At 41.7% G+C, this 17,623-nt stretch overlaps 1 pseudogene across 1 annotated transcript in view; it reads right to left on the reverse strand.

Moving 5' to 3' along the window:
• LOC306794788 (voltage-gated potassium channel KCNC1-like) overlaps window positions 1-17,623 on the reverse strand; it is a 41,227-nt pseudogene that overhangs the window by 6,529 nt on the left and 17,075 nt on the right. Inside the window, exons 3-4 of the transcript XR_013773209.1 lie at window positions 10,107-11,088; window positions 8,839-9,033 (exon numbers count right to left, since the gene is read on the reverse strand). The product of XR_013773209.1 is annotated as a voltage-gated potassium channel KCNC1-like (transcript). The remainder of the gene's footprint in view (window positions 1-8,838; window positions 9,034-10,106; window positions 11,089-17,623) is intronic.

The following is a 17,623-nucleotide window of genomic DNA, read 5'->3' on the forward strand; positions in this document are numbered from 1 at the left end:
AGTACAGAATCAACTAATTGGGTTTATCAGGTAGCGTGAAGCTCAAACATTGAATGACATGACGTCATTAGGTTTTGCTAACAACCAGCATTGTATATTAACAAGCCGACTTGTCAGAAAACTATTGCACGTAAAGCATTGATTTAAAAAAAACGTTCTGCTTACTGTTCATCTGTCGACTGCAAAGACCTTTAAACGCTTAATTTCCTACGTATAAAATCATATTTCATTAGCTCGTCTTACACATGTAAGACATGTAATGGCCCCTCCACAACTTAGTCTCGCATCTCCAACTAACCTCATCCTAAGCCCCCCTTGTTAAACAACATTTTATATATATATTTTTTTTTGGGGGCATATAATGAAATTCATATTTTTGTTCGGGAATATGATTGTTTTAATTGCATATGATGCGTAATATGTTGATAAATATGTAGGAATGTAAGAAACAACATGCATGCAACTGCTCAAGAAAGAATCTGAATCGACCTTTCTTTAACTGTACTGAAGGTAGCAATTGCATACATGGAATCCTGACAGCAATGTAACAAAACAAACTGCATGGTACAATATTTGCATTCTTTTCATTTCAGCTAAGTTTTTTGTTTTACATTTTTGACACCTCTGTGTAAACTATCAACATAAAGTGTCCAATGATGTCACAATGATAAAATCTGTCTCGGCTGTCTTTTGGGAAAAAAAATACCAAAATGATGTCTACGCTGTAGGCTACTACATCAATATTTACAAAAGACAGGAAGTAGAAACCTTTTCAACATCAATCTTATCTACAAATGTAATCATGTCTTTGGCTAAATGAACTGAAGCATCTCACTTCATGGTCATTTATCTGGACAGTGGTGAGTTTTTTGTTTGGTCCAGAACATTTAAAAAAATGGATGTCCACCTCCACACTTAATCCTAAATTGTATAATGTAGCTGTGCACATTTTTTAAGAATGTTTTAATCTCTGCTACTATTTTATTTACGAACCCATCCAAATCTTATTTATTTTTTACATTTCCTATGATCTAAAATAACAGTGTACACTTGGTATTCGACCCCATCAGCTAACCTGATTCATGCATCATAAACCATTAGATTCACAAGACAAGGGGTCATTCTTTCTACATTCAAGATCATTTCCTGTTATTGCTATTGTTTTTGCACAGTGTACAATCCAAATGGAGGCTTTAATGCGATCAGTCCACAGCTAATCCAAGGCATCTTTTAACATCCAATCAGGAACATCCTTTTTATTTTTGGTACAAAATGGAGGGGATGGGGGAGCGACAGCGGCGCAGTGGTCCCGGGGCCTCATAGCTTTCAAAGGGTGGGCTCGTGATGGGAGCAAGCCGCAGCGATGACCCAGCCATTCCCGATATGCTATTGAGACTGCGAGATTTCTCGTAGCCTGTTGCTTTAATAAGAAAATAATTTGAATCATCGAACCATTCATTAGATTCGATTATTTGTGATTGATATCGAATACCAATGAAATAAAAGGAAATCATGGTTGAAATGTGTTGTCATGACAAATTTTCCATATTCAGGTGGTTTGTTATGAAGATTACACAGCATTGGTTTAAGGTGTTATAAGAAGAAATCAAAATCGAAAAAGAATCACATAAGTGGAGAGAAAAAATGAAGGGGAAGAAATTGTAAATGTTATCAAATCATAAAGACATATAAAGGACAGACGGGGACAGACACACACAAGACAGACAAGACAAGACAAAACAAGAAAATGCGAGTTATGATATGTCTTTTTTTTCAAAACAGAAAAGCAAACGTTTCTTTGGTATTAAGAGTTTTAACACCTATAATCGACCCGTTGAATAAAGCACCCAACATTGTATCATGTAAAGCGTGATGTACAATGTTCAGGTGTTTTAGACAACTATTTGGCCACCACTATACAGTTTAACACAAAAACAAGTAGCAAATGCATCGATATCACTGATACAGTGTAGGAGTTGACCACATGAAGTTATAGGCGGAAAAGTTTAGACCACCAAGGAAGTTATGTCGAACAATTAATTGCCTTGCATTCGGCTTTATAATTTGCTTTGGGTTCCTGTAAACTTCAGATGGCCAACACAAACATGTTCTCCCTGCAACATTTAAAAACACTTCCTATCCCCCAGTAATAGCATCCTGGAATGGAGATCAGTTTGCATTTTGTTACAGTGGGAAATGACACGGCCCACTTGTCCACTTGTGCAAGTGACTTTAGAGTATGTACTTGAACGTAGGTATACAAAACCAATTCATCTATGAAATAACACATTGGCTTTTGTGTCCTTTCCCGCTGTGTTTATGTGCAACAGAGCATGCAGATGTTGAATTTCCCCTGTAGGAAGGAGTCACCCAGATGATAGCGCTGTGCTGGCGGAGTGCTGTTGCATCAGGTGAAGTTAAAAACAACATTGTTAGGTAGCAGTTAATCTGCTCTATCAATGGCTAACTGACCCATAATGGATGGAGTTTTACAGTTATATTAGGAATGTGAGACATTCGCTGAAATTGAACTTGGATGTAATGCAATAAAACTGCAATGCTCATAGAGGTTGTGACTAAATGAACAAGTAAGTGTATATTTTTTGTCAAACTCCAACCATCGCAAGGGCACAGTCAGACAACAAAGGACACCCATTGCTACAGCATGCCGCCCTTTGTCCTTCCTGCTGAAATGAAAAAAATTGTCTGAGAAGGTGTCTGGTCAATCTGTGGTTCTGCTTCAATGTGAAGTTTAGTTCCACCACCCAAATGTATTGAGACACATTGTCAGGTTGCATCAAATGGCAGCCATGTTTGTGATGCTGAATCACAGCAGAGAGAGAGAAAAACAAACAAACCTGTTTTTAATAGCAGAACTACAATAAACGCAGACAAAATAACTTGGAGGTGGAGATTGTGAATCTTAAATTTAATTTAATAAACTTTGTTTTTGATACAATTTTTTGGTGTGCCTTTTTTCGTCAATGACGATTGAATACATTGAACGCATCCAGTAGTTACCTCTCTAAAGTAGCTTTAATTGTTGGTGGTGTACTCCACCATTCCTGTGCTGGTTTCACATTGCCTTCACGCACACAAGAGTTTCACAGGAAACAATGTATGCATGTAATCCATCTTAATTTGATCTAATTCATACCAGCCTCAGAGCCACATTCAATTTCTGCAATGCAACCAACTGTTGCTCATTAAAAGTTAGAAACGTCTTGTTTTTGCCGTTAAAATAAGTTAGTCTTTTTTTTTTTTTATAAAAAAAAATATACATATTTAGGGAATAACAATATATTGTCCCAACAGCTCAAATATGCACATATTATGCTTTACTTGGGTGCTATCGATTAACGATGACGAGTATTCACCATGGGAGTTCACACTTGTCAAGTGTGATATGAGTAAAATATGTAAAAAGGAAAAAAAGAGTTCCTCTCTGATGACAGGATGAAGGTGAATCTGATGAAGAATAATGTAGATGCGTGAGTAACGTGGTTCTGATGATTTTCCGATATATGTCAGTGACCGGTTTAAGTTGGCTGCTTGGTACATTGGTTTGCTTCTGCTGATGTATAAAAGTATTGCTTGGTCGAATTCAAGACAATGATAGTTAATAAAAATGCTGATAAAGTTAATCATGTCTCAGCCACTGCAGTCTGTCACGGTCTGCTAGCTCCCTCCTCACTGTGCTAAGTACTGTATTTACAACATCAACAGGGGTTTTGTGCTCTGGGGGTCATCTATCAGGGGAATTAGTGAGTCTGGCTGTCACTACAGTCAGTGATGACATAATTCCTGCCCAAAGTCACACTTAATTTACACTACGAAGGGAGTACGTACCTACCTACAGTCAGACTTTAGTTACACTTGCACTGCAGTGGCGGCCTGGGAATGGGATGGAGAATGAGTGTTAATCACAGGAGGAGGAGGTAATGGAGAGGTAAAACACAGAGGAACAGAGAGGAAAAACTGCAAATATTCTGACCAGACTGTTTACCAAGGAAATGATCATTTAAAATGAAAAATATTGGCCCGAAAAAATAGGCTTAACCATTCTTATATGTATGTAAAAGGCAGAGCGCTATTTGACTGTCGCTATTATGTAAGCTGACATATGTCCTATAATTGTATGAGCGCGTGGAGGACACAGGACTTGCTGACTGTTCAGATGCTATTCTTGGAACAACCCCGTACTGTAGCCGTCTTACATGGGATCCATTGCCTGTTAAAGACGGTGTGATCTCCTGTTACCCATTATTAGACGTATCGGTGTCCTCATGACCAGTATAGAAGCCACAATGTGTCCATACAGTACATGGGTGTCTTCTGGGGAAACTAGATGACATGCAACTGTAACCTGCCTGCTCTTGTTAGCGGTATGTCTTACAGACTCGTACGCGTCTGCTGTGGTCATTGAAGCTCAAATTCATATACATACATATTTATTTATAAGTTGTTTTCTGGCTGAGGCAAAAGAATATTTGCAGGTTTGTTGTGATGAGGCAACATTGAAAGAAACACAGTTGTATTGTTATGCACATTAGGACATGCAAGACAATGTAGGACAAGTTCTACATACCGAGTTTACACACGAAAGGAGCTCGGGAGTTGAATTTAAAGGGATTATATTTTATTTAGTTGTAGCCTGTTGTTGTACTGAGCCACTTAACATCATAACTGTCTACAACAGAAATTGTCTGTGATGAATAATTTTGCGTGAGCACAAGCAAAAAAAAACAACAGATGTGTTGTGGTGGCCAGTAAGTGAATATTATAAAACCTTTGGTCTTTAAATATAATTCCACCACCAATCTCTCCTAATTAATGTCCTAATTATGAATATTATAAAACTGCGTAAACAAGGAGTGGGATGAGATGTGGATGGAGAGCGAATGCGCCCGTCTTACTGTAAACGTTTTTTCTTAAAACTTTCTTTTTCATTTTATGGCTTTAGTTGAATTTAGTGATGAATAATTTGTTTTTTTGGTCAAATAAGTTCTTGGAAATGGAAGATTTGTGCCAGTTTGTTTGTTAATAATTTCACTGTTGTGTTGCCAATTTCCTTTTATCATTCTAATCGATAAAAGACAGATAAAAGGTGATAGTAAAACTCAAAGGAGAACACAGGAAGAACATAGGGGAAATTGAAACAACAAACAACAAAACACAATTGTACAAAACTCAAAGACTTAAAAAAAAAAAAACACAACCACAGACCCAAATATATAAATTAAAAATAAATCAAACGTAATCTTAGGCACATCAAAAAGATAAAGTGTTCAGACTACAACACAAAACTCAACATAACCACAACATAATACTCCACAAAAATACGTAATGAAAGACGAACACACCACGTTAGAAACACAGGACATAAATAAAGCACAAAAAAAACCAATAAATAAAAGAAATAACACAACTCCTAATCAAACAGCGAGGAACTGAAAGGAGAGAATGCGGAGAGGGAGAGAGACAAAAACAAAGGAGGCCCTTGAAGAAGGTCTCGAGGCGTGATTGGGAGCGGGCAATCAAAGCGCTGATTGACCGTTTGACCTGAGCGAGACATGCATACGCCTTGGGTGCGTAGGAAGTCAAATGGCCAACAATCAAAGAGAGGAAACTGAAGAGGTAATAAAAATAAGTTTGCAAAGACATCTTAAGCTACGAAATAAATCACAAGTGAAGCACACAAGAATAACGTTCAGACAGCGTGAGAATCCCTCTTTAAAAACAAGAAGCAGAATGTTTTTTCATCAGAGGAGAACATAAACCCAATGGGTTGTGTTTTTTAATAATCTTGGTGCGCTATAGGCGTCGGGAAGGTTATGTGTATCATAGGGCTGTATACATGCGCTGGTCTCCAGTGCACAAGGCTCAACGTCTTAAATATTATAGATTACAGATCTATTATAGATCCCCAATCAAAATGTATGAATCAACAGTGCAGCCCAAACCCTGAAGCTTCAGCATAATGACACGTGTTGTCTTCAATGGACTCCTGATTTGCTTTAAAGAGGGATTTCTATAGGACTTAAATTGCAGTTCATACAAAAGAACCATTGAAACTGAAGCAATGTCAGGGACCTGTAAGTGAAGGACTCGGAAAGCTCGAGGCTTGCTTACCTGAGACAACATGTGGACACTTTTCAGTCAAATCTGTCACAGCGCTTGTCTGTCTGTCTGGTAAATAAGTGTTTCAGTCACCGAGTGCAGCTCCTAATCCTTTTGATTTCTATCCAGGCCTCCACAGCACAAATACAAAAGGTCCTGAACTTTGGCCTACACTAGAAAGCACAGATACATGGTCGAGGGAGTAGTATTTCAGATCCATTACACGCTCACAACAGTCTTTTTTGTAAAGAAGTATCGCGATAACTGGCCTTGTTTACAAAGCTGAATTAAGAAACGACATTAACAGTTCAAAATATTTGCTAGTTTTCAGCGTGGCATGTTTCAAGAGGTACTATCCCTTGACCCTTGACCTGGATGGCTCTACTGACCCCAGTGACCTGAGGCCTTGGATTGTCATACAACACGTCACTCAGTGTCACAACAGTGTGAAACTATCAAGGCTGGCCAATTGATTTTACATGAAATACTGCACATGTACATGCAATTGTGCCCATCTTTGAGCCTGAAACATATTCTAGAATAGAAGGATGAAGTGCCATTGAGTATGTTTGACCTGTGCATGAGTACATGTACATATATAGATTTAAAATAAACAACTGTAGAAAGAGTTTGTTGTTCAGGCAAAGCCTCTCTGAATTGCAGTGAGTGCTTTTGTTTGCCAAGGCGGAGGTCCGTGGGGTAAGGAGGAGTAACACGAATAAACACAGTCGAAGGGAAAAAGTAAATGAAGCCACACACGACAACACAAACACAGAGACACAGTGTATAACACGTAAGAATGAAAAAGCCCACATACACACGCGTGATATGACACAACCTGAAGAGAGAGACAACAACAACAACAACACAGAGGCACATCAGACAACAACGTGGCCCGCTGTTTCTGTTCAATCTTCTTCAGTGTTGTGTTTTATTGGTTATTGACACAGGACACGACGACGGGGTTATTTTCATTTGAGCTGCTGGATGTATTTGCACATACACACTTCCCACGTGGATGCGCTCTTTGCACTCATGACTCTATGCAAGTTGTAAGCTCTCACACAAGTGTACACTTCTTTGTGCGCACTTCTTATTGTGGGTGTCCCGATATCACAGACCAATCCCATTTTCTTTCAAAAAAAATTGTTGTACATTGTTTATAGAGATTGTCGCTGAATTCACAATTTCTTTATGCGGTTAGGATATTCGGCTGAGGTTAGGTTTCATTGGATAAGATACCTCACAAATCAGACGCACCCTAAAATGCCACCCAAATCTTGATATTCAGATTCCTGCGCTACCTCATCTTAGCTCAACCGTTTGCATTCTTCGCTTCATGTAAAAGTGACAGCACACTTTCAGAAGGCTTTTCATGAGTGACACTTCAAACACTGTTGAAAATGTAGACACGACATTGTGGATATGGTGGTGTGTCTGTGATCTGAAGTCATGCATGGTGTGTGCAGCTACGTCTGTGTTTGCATGCGTGTTGGCGTGTACTGCAGTTTGTGCAACTGCAAAACATGCTACGTGATGGAGAGCCAGATCAAAATGTCTGTATGTTTTCAGTCAAACGTTGACTAGGCTAAGGGCTCCACTACTTTTTTTACTTTTTGTCAGTGTTACCTCTGGTCTATGGTTTGATCCAGGAGGAGGTGGAGTTTGCATTGAGGTCCTGCTGTAACAGAGACCCTTCCATCTTATACCAATCCTCAGTCAGAGGGGAGTCTGGGCTGGGTGCCAGGGCTGCTGCCTCTAGTTTGTTGTTCAACGAGGGGTGTTGGCAGTTTGGAGGGAGTGTTTTGGTGCAGGGTTGGCGGCAGTGGTGGTGGTTGAATTGCAGTAGTAAATGAATAAAAGTGTCAGGATTTTATGAGCACGAAGGTAATGCACATGGGGGGGTAAAAGGGGGGGGGGTAGTTACGTTGTTGCACAAAGGAAAGGAAGAGGGGAAATGAGGGTGTAGGTTGAAAGATGGGGCAGAGGAGAGGGGAAATGTGCGGCAGGTTAGGGAGAGAAGGTCATCACATAAGGGAAGGGAGGAGGAAGGGAGGGAGGGGGGGGGGGGGGGGAGGGGCGCAGGAAAAAATAAAAAAGCAGGATGTAAGGTAGGAGAGAGAGAGAAACAGAGAGGGAGAAACAGAAGTGACGAGAAGTAAATTAATGCATGGTCAGGTCAACTGTTTGAGTCCAGCAGACAGAGAAAGACAGAGATTGTTAATGAGCATGAATGAATGTGACATTATGGGACACGGAAACAAAATCCAGACACCAATGGTAAGAAAGAGAACGGAGAGAAGTAGAGGGACAGAAACAAATTGTCTGACAGAATTAATAAGATATGGTACCAAGCGGAGATGGAAACACAGACAATATGAATGTGAAGAGTTGGAAACAGGAGACGCAGAGCAGAAGTGTATACGCATGTGTTTTAACGACATGACTGTGTGAGTGTGTTTTGCTGCTAGCTGTGATTGGAGCTGTAGTTGAGGCTTCCAAAGTTCATGTGTGCTCTTCCATCCAAACCGTCTTTCCTAAATGTTTGGATCTGCTGTTATATTTACACAGCAGCCTCTGTGTACTGATCTGCATCGGCTGCACAGACGTATGCATAATATGTAGGTTTACAGTATGCTGTGCCTGGCATCTTGCTGTGTGGATCTGTTTACGTAAGATGTGCATGTTTTTGTATCCGTCTCCTTGTGTGAAACGTACCTTTCCGCACATTCCCATCTGTGGCGCGGAATTCCCTGGTGTTGAGCAGGAAGCAGGCGCGGTCCTGCTGGTAGCGTTCCCGGGTCGGCCCTCGCCCGATAGGGCTCCTCTCGTCTGGGCTCAGCACCTGGTCGATGGTGGGACAGTCCTCGTTTGCCAGGGCGGCCGACGCCGCATCGCCGTTCTGCTTGGAATCTAGAGGAATAGGTGGAGGAACCACACACGGAAGAATTATGAGAAAACTACAGAAAATCTTGTGTGTCGAAAATGATAATATACGTTTGTACTGTTGATCAAGTGCGAAAACATACATGTCATGAATAACAATATTTCTAGGCAATTCATAGGAAAATTATCACATTTTAAAATCCTAAATGTACACATTGCTTGCTTGTTTCTTTTTTACATATCAGTGAATTTTACTTTGGACTAATTTAGGCTTTGGTAACTTGCCAATATTTTGAGAATCTTAGAGACAAAACAATCATGTCTATATATGTACATACAAACCGTCAATGTCGAGTGATAAATCATGTTTGGGAATGATACACTGAGGCAACATGATAAAATATGTTACACCATGTAGTGATGATATTGGAGAGCAGTCTTGGAGCCAGTTGTCAAAATGTTGACGAATACAACTTCCTGCTAAAACATCGACTGACACAACCTACAGGAAACCTTTTTAGTCTGGAGGGAAGCCAAGCAGACAAGATGTAGTAGAAGCACTGATGAAACTCATATTTTCTGTCTCACGGATGACTAAGGCAGCAAAATAACGCATTAAAGGTGCATTATTGCTGCATGTGACTGACGCCTGATGCTGCAGCATGTAAAGAGCCAACAAAGAGGCAAATTACCTCTCCTCCTGATATTACTGCTAATGCCAGAGAGAAAATGTGTACAGTCAGCCCAAACTGAGACGCATTAAGCTGTTGTAATAGATAATTGAGTTCATTTTCTTTTGTTCTTCACTGACAGATGGGTGCCTTAAGGCAACTGTGGATCTACCAGTTGATCATTAATTACACATACGTTGTAATGGGCCAGTGATTTCTCAGGGGTGGATCCAGAATCAACTATGCATCACTTCTTTGACAGGGCTCCCACTTCTTTCTTTGGCTCTCTAATTCTCCACTGGACCCCTGAAATCATCCCTGTATGTCGAAGTCATCTTCCCCCTGAAGCATGACTGTCAGTTTTGATATTAAAAGACAATATTTGTTGACAAAATGAAGAAACTTAACATGAAAAAACAAATCTCTCACCTCTGTTCATCTCTATAATTTCTTCTTGGGCTAGAGGACAGTCTCCCGCAAGGCCTCCAGGCCCCATCACTCCACCTAGGACATTTCCCAAGAGCCTTTGCGGTGATGCAGTAGCCATAGCCAGGGCGTCTGGCTTGCAGTAGTTGGGGGAACCTGGTTGGGGTGCTCGGGGAATGTGTTTGTTTTTCTTTTTGGGCAGCTTTTGTTTGGCCATGGCCAGAGAGTAGTACATGCCGAAGTTGTTGACAATTACAGGTACAGGCATGGCGATGGTCAGCACACCAGCCAAGGCACACAGAGCACCCACCAGCATCCCTGACCACGTCTCCGGGTACATATCTCCGTAGCCCAGTGTGGTCATGGTCACAACGGCCCACCAAAATCCAATGGGAATGTTCTTGAAGTTGGTGTGGGCGCTGGCTGTTGGGTCATCTGGGTCGGCGCCAATTCGTTCAGCATAGTAGATCATGGTGGCAAAGATGAGGACACCGAGGGCTAAGAAGATGATAAGCAGGAGGAATTCATTGGTGCTGGCACGCAGGGTGTGGCCCAGGACACGGAGGCCCACAAAGTGGCGGGTCAGCTTGAAGATTCGGAGGATACGGACGAACCTGACAACACGCAGGAACCCCAGGACATCCTTGGCAGCTTTGGAGGACAGTCCACTTAGGCCCACCTCCAGATAGAAGGGCAGGATGGCGACGAAGTCGATGATGTTGAGGCTGCTTTTGAAGAATTCAAGCTTGTCTGGGCAGAAGGTGACTCGCAGCAGGACCTCAATGGTGAACCAAATGACGCACACGCCCTCCACGTATGTCAACCAGCTGTCAGTCACCACCTCGTAGACAATCTCCTCACGGGTGATGTTGCCCACTGTGACGTTTTCTGTCTTGTTGAGGATGGTGTTGAAGGCCTCATGCGTCTCCATGCAGAAGGTGGAGATGGAGATGAGGATGAAGAACAGGGAGCCAAATGCCACATACTGGAAGAAAGAAAGAAGAAAGACATGAAGATAAAGCAGAAAGAGAAAGTGAGTGTGAAGAGTCAAATCAAGAAATTCAGCAACACGAACATAGAAAAGTATGTGTGTATCTTATACTACAAAAAACTACTCCTGACTACTTCTCACTCTGTCATGTTCATCTACATTGAGGTCTTTGCATCTAACAAAAAAGAAAACATTCACCCAAATCAGATTTGGATTTTGTCTTAATTGAAAAAACAAACAAAGACCTTTTTTGTAACGGACCAGAGGGCGAGTGGAGCTGACCCGAAAAGGACCTTGGCACAATTTGACCCGTTGTGATCAAAGTCCAAGTATAATCACACTCATTAGTCGTGATCAAATTGTTTCTGACAGTCATAAATGATTGTGATGAACAACGAAGTCATAAAATAGATGTACTGTCAGTATCCTGTCACATTATGTGCCATCGGGAGATTATGATTTACAGAGAAATTACATTTTTAATAGAACTAAAACTTGAATATTAAAATGGTCATATTATTGTAATATTATCAAACAGTATATATGTACATTTATAATAAGCTATGAGTGGATTTAAAACATATTGAATTAAAACAAATGTGAATAAACAGGTCACACACTTTAGTCTGACCCAAAACCTGTGGGACCCGTTGGTTTTTGAGTCTGAAAGGACCTCATAAAACAAGACAAATGGGAAAAGATCAAATATCAATAAGTAGCTGATCATGTGCATGCTGTAGTCCAGTTAACAAGTGGAAATCTCACACATCAACCCTATAGCTCACTGTGTGTTCTGTGTTGTTAGAGGGAAAACATGAGTGCAACAGTCAAAGCCAACTGCAGTTTCCAAGCAAACATTTGTTGACAGACAGTATGATGGCAAACCCTGCAAACAAGCTTATTTTTACATCAGTGTTGTTGTTATTTTTAATATTTAGAAAGTTACAATATTTACAACAGGGATATTTTAAAATGAGGATTCCCCTCCTGCTCCTCCACTTGATTGATGGTGCAAGTAAGCTGCAGGGTAGCATCAGCCGTCATATCATTCAGTCAGCACCTTTCCTACAAGTGGCATCCTTCCTATACTACAATGTCTTACAGCGCCATGTTTGCGTGTTTACTTCCTTGTCCTCTGGGTGAAACTCCTGGACAGAAAGCAAACAATAAGCTGTTGTATTCTAAATGAGTTTTTGTTTCAGGTTTGCTTGCTTTTTCGTCGCTCAAAGGCAATTTTCTTCGCTCTGAATATCTGTGTGATGTACATCTGTGTATATCTACCCAAGCGTATTGTTACATACTGTAACCCGTTCAGTTGTCACTGAATCAATGGCAGTAGCGTGATACCACCAGTGTGTGCTACTGCACAATCTTTCCCCGTCGCGGTCCATTCCTACAAGACCTGCAGTGTATTTATAGATGCAGTCATCAAATAAATAATGAAACAGACATGGCCTGAAGAGTGAAAGAGAAAGGGAACTCATACTTGAGTGGAGCTCATATATATAGGAAGCCTGAGTGCCTTCAGTGTATTTCTGCGTGTCATCGTGTATTTTCGACATTATGCCTTTATGTAATAAAGAGCAGCACACTCATAAGAGGAAGCCTTATAACGACGCAAATGGAGGGAACCAGTTTCCGTTATGTTTCTTGAAAGGTCTCGCTTCTCTCTCCCAGGTTTTCTTTGATTTTGAAATTGGATGATAGCCTACACATTTTTTGCCTTCATGACAGAAATACCCTCAGTAGAACACTTAAGACTCAGAGCAGCTTTATTTATTCAGGAGATCAGCTGACGAACTAAATGTTCAGCCAAAGAAGTGACCTTCCAGGGAAGTCAGCGGTTATTTTGGTATCTATTTGTTGTTCAATCAATCTCGAAACCCATCGGCTGTCGGTCTGGTGACGGATAAGGCTCTGGGGGCGAGGGACTATATTTTTTGGGGTTCTGGAGTAGCCTGCTAGTATCTGGGCCAAGACTTTGCTTCCGTGCGTTTGTCATTGTCTACAGTCCGATGAGCAACTTGAGGTGAGCGACTGGAGTTGGAGTTGAGAGACGACGCGTACGACCGGATTGGTTCACAAGTAGACAGGTTACGAGCTCATTTTAAACCAATCAAAAGCGAAATCATCGTCAGACGATAGCCGGTGGGTTCCAAGATTGCATTTCGTCCAATGCCTTTCACCTCCTTTGCTCCATGGACTGCTTGAACATGATTGGTCAATACTACTCGGACTACAAACCGAAACCAGAACGCGTCTTCTCACAAAATCTTGTCGCGTTGCCTATTTATAGAAATTGTTCAGTTAAATCAACACATTGCCATGACATGTTTTTTTAAGGATCATATCCGTATCCTAAATAGTTTGGCAGTTTAGATTATCAGGTGTGTTCCAGGTTGTCTGGTTTTCCATATTCTCACAAGCCTCTACCCCCACACCTCCAACCTCTGCTGCCTTTTTTCTCTCCATCTCTTCTCCCTACTTTTTTTCTCCTCTGCTATGTTTGTCACTAGTCGTTGTCTGACCTACTTTCTCAGATTGCTGCATGCTGTACCCCTCTGTGTCATGAAAACACATAGACACACACACACACACACACAGAGGTTCTCAATGACCCTCCTACCTCTACCTCTATACCAGCCCCCATGTCCTAGGGAAGCAGGATAGCACCAGTGGGAACATCTCAGGACGCCCCCTCATTGGCTGGACACCAGAAATACGTCACACGTGCAAATTAGGGAAGGAGAGATTTGCTCTGAAGTGTTATGCACTTTTGTTGTTACTGTTGCCAATATTCCTCACGATGAGATGATTGATATGTATAATAACACTTAAACTGAGGAGATGAGCAGCACTGGTACTCGTACAAAGTATTGAAATGTTGAGGATGATTAGAAGTGTGAGACTTGTCATCAAAGTCAGTTTTTTTTATGCTGCAGTGCTTTTAAGACATGTACAAACACATATACACAAGTGGCAAAACTACAGTAACATCATATTGTCTATGTAGGCTACACAGGTGGAAACAACGGAGGAGGCGGAGAGGTGAGAGGGCGACCAGACGATGTGGGTCCATGCGTAGGAAAACACAAATAAAAAAAGAAGAGGAACGCATCCTGATGTAAGTTTTGCAAAGATAACCTAAAGTAGGTCAGTGTTCTGATGATCTTAAAGTAATGTGACCGTCATGCAAACAGGACTTTTAAAAAAGACAAAGAAGACGACGGAAAGGACAAAGGAAAAGTGAAATGAAACAAAAAGAAAAGAAAAAGAGGGCAAGATGTCAGGAGATTGAAGGCTAATAGTAAATGACAGGCCTTGACTTCTGTCAACCAAAGGGACAGAGGGAGTTCTGTGCCTATCTGGAATCTTGTCCACAGGACATAAAAATAAATAAATTTGACTCAAAGCTGCATTAAGCAGGAGTTTCCATAATGTCAATACACCCGTCTAATGACACTCAGCCTGCTGTGTGGTTCCGATACAGAAGAGGTTGCAGGTGAAGTAATGGGCTGTAGCAGCCACAGTGGAGGGCCACATTTTAAAATGTTCATCATAACCTGATTTAAAAATAGATATGTTATTTGCTAAATTTGTCTGATGAAAAACTTGCCGCAAAATAGTTTTGTTTTGCTGACACTTTAAATACACCACATCGATTCTGTTTCAGTGATTCCCAATTTTCCGTGGAGCTGCGCGAACTATTTTTAATGTGTCAGTGTCGACAAAGCGTTTTTTCTAGAAAAGCCAGACTCACCAGTGACACCAACACATGCAGATCTAAGAAGGGCACAAATTAAACCCAGATTGCGATAAACATGCTAAGTGCAGCTTTTACCTACTGTGCCGTGATTAATTTGACCAGGTAGTTAAAAGCCACAATACATTATTGAAACAAAGGTCCATTCGGGGTTTCAGTAATTAAATGATACAGTAGTGCACAGTGGATTACACATCAAATCAATATTGATCAATCCATCACAGCGGCCTGTCCTTTTTAAATATGCAGCAGCATGTCAAGCAGAGGTCTGCTGTGTGATAGAGAAGACCCCCACTGCTTAACATGCACCTAATGCCACACATCAGGTGCATGCGTGTGTGTGTATACTGTATGTGCTTGTGTTTACATCTGTTGGCGTAAGTGTCTGGCACAAGTCTTTGTGTGTGTGTGTCTGTGTGTGTGTGTGGACATGACTCACAATGTGAGAGAGACAAACAGCCTATGGGCACAGGAGGTGTGTTTGCACACTTGCTGATCGCAGATAGTGAGTGGTAACTACATGAGCACTGCATTGAGGTGATGGAGAGGGATCAGTGGAGAGACAGAGAGAAAGAAAGAGGTGGAGGAAGATGATAAAAGGAGGAGTAGCAATCTGTCACTTCACACTTATTCATCTCCTGGCACTTTGTGTCTGTTCTCTCCCTCCATTGCTCTCCTCGCTGCAACGTGAAGGTATGTGCGTGTTCTGGTCTGGACGGCCACGCTAATGCTCTGAATGTATGAGTCAGAGGCCCACTGTGATGTTTGTGTGAAGCTCAATGCGTTGAATCCCCGACATTAAAGCTCATATGTGTGACACCTGCAGTCCAGTGACCTGCAAGGCCCAATAGAGTCTCCCTCGCTCTCTAGACTCTGAAATTAGATTTGGAAAGATCATCAACATAAATTTAAAAGAGCGGGAGTCAGAGATGGAGAGAGAAAGAGAGTGAAGCAAATGAGAGAGAGCCTCTGAGAGAGAGGGGAGAAAGAGAGAGAGCAACCGTAAAAAGGAAGTTGATGATAGAACGTTGATTGTGTTTGGATGGATGAATGAAGAAGAGAGAGTGAAGGAATGGAGGGAGAGGAGCTAAAAGGACGAGCGGAGGAGAGAAGGCAATGACGTGAATCTCACCAATCAAGGGCATAGAGCAGGGCATCGGAGAGTGAAAGTGCAATAAAGAGACAGAGAAGAAGAAAGGAGGAGGTGTTGGGAGAGCATCAATGTAAGTCATATATAACCAAGGGGAGATTGTCGGAGCTGATATTAGCACTACGGGCGTTTTTGCATGCACGACGGTGCGCTCTTCTTTAACGGGACCCGAGTGGCGCTGTGTTTACTGCGGCACCATCCAGAAGAGCTTTATCATTACAGTATCACCACAGCCCTGCCTGGCTCTCTGTCACCATGACAACCACTGCGTTAGCCTCTGCTTTCAGGCACCAAGGACAGGACGAAGCCAAATACCGCTCGCACAGCTGGCATGAAGGGCTGAATGCAGAGGAGCGAGGGCAGAACCGCCATCATTCAGACCGGCTGCTGATTGATCGATTGAAAGATTAGCATTTGTGAGGGCAAGGGTGAGAGACCATGACGGAGATATAAAGACAGATACAGGGTTTTGCTTTTGTTTCCGTGTGCACCGACGGTGATGTTTGATCAGCATTAGTGTGACGAACAGCGCCCGGGAAGAATGAGCATGTGGAGTCTTTCCCAGAGGGCAAAGCAAATGGGCGACCGCTGCAGCAATGACAAGAAGATGTTGCGGGATGATGTGAAATCTGCACCTGAATGAGGCTTGAAAAATAAACATCGAAAAGAGATCCAGAACGTTCTGCTGAAGGGCAACCCGTGCACTGGGTTGGACTCGGATCAGGTGATTCATCTGTTGTCTTCGGTGAATGGCTGCAGCCGTCACTCGGAGACTTCCAAAGTAGCCACTTAGCGTGCAGTGCGAGTGTAACCTTGGGTGGGTTACAGGAATAGCCTTCACTTTTACCATCATCACTGTTGTCATTATCACCGTGATATTCTGAGTGGATTAATTGAAGGTTTTGCTCGTTTAGGCTACGATTATAATAAATCTTAACATTATAGTCAACCTAATAGTCAAACACTCCTGAACAAGATCAAAAGATGGTTCCTTTAAGTGACATGGTGTGTGAGATGGACAAGCAGCAAAACTGAGAGGAAAGAGAGAGAGGCTTTCTTTTTTTTTTTTCATGCATTGAATTTTGGATAACTTTGGCTTTTAGCCGCTTATGACCCTTGACCTCAAGGCTTCCTCGTGTGAGTTTAAGATCTTATGGCGTGGCTCATGAAACACGTCTATGTTGACCATAGTTACAGTGTTCAGACCGTCATTTTACATTAAGTCTTCAAAATACAGTTGCTATCACATGGAAAGCCACTGACTGCCCGTATCTACTTCAATTAATCTGAATAGTCATTTCGTGAAGTGTTAAAAAAAGGATGACCAATGACCATCATTAGTTAATGAATTTAAAGCAGCTGAATTTCTATCTATCAACAGTTGTATGTGAAAGGGGTTTGAGAACTATTACCTGACTCAAGAGTGTTTTAGCTTCTTTCAGCGAATTGTTTTGTTTTTTGACAGCCTGCACCTTCACTGTTTTGCTTCATTCTCACCGCTCCCATAGCGTTGTATTTAGCTGCAATAGCTCTGATAAACTCGCTGTATGTTTATCTGCTCAGCACTTAACGGTGCTCACACAAGGTTAGTGTAAAGCTGGTGAACATAGTGGAGC

This window comes from Melanostigma gelatinosum (assembly GCF_949748355.1).
Source record: "Melanostigma gelatinosum genome assembly, chromosome: 21".
Classification (NCBI taxonomy): domain Eukaryota; kingdom Metazoa; phylum Chordata; class Actinopteri; order Perciformes; family Zoarcidae; genus Melanostigma; species Melanostigma gelatinosum.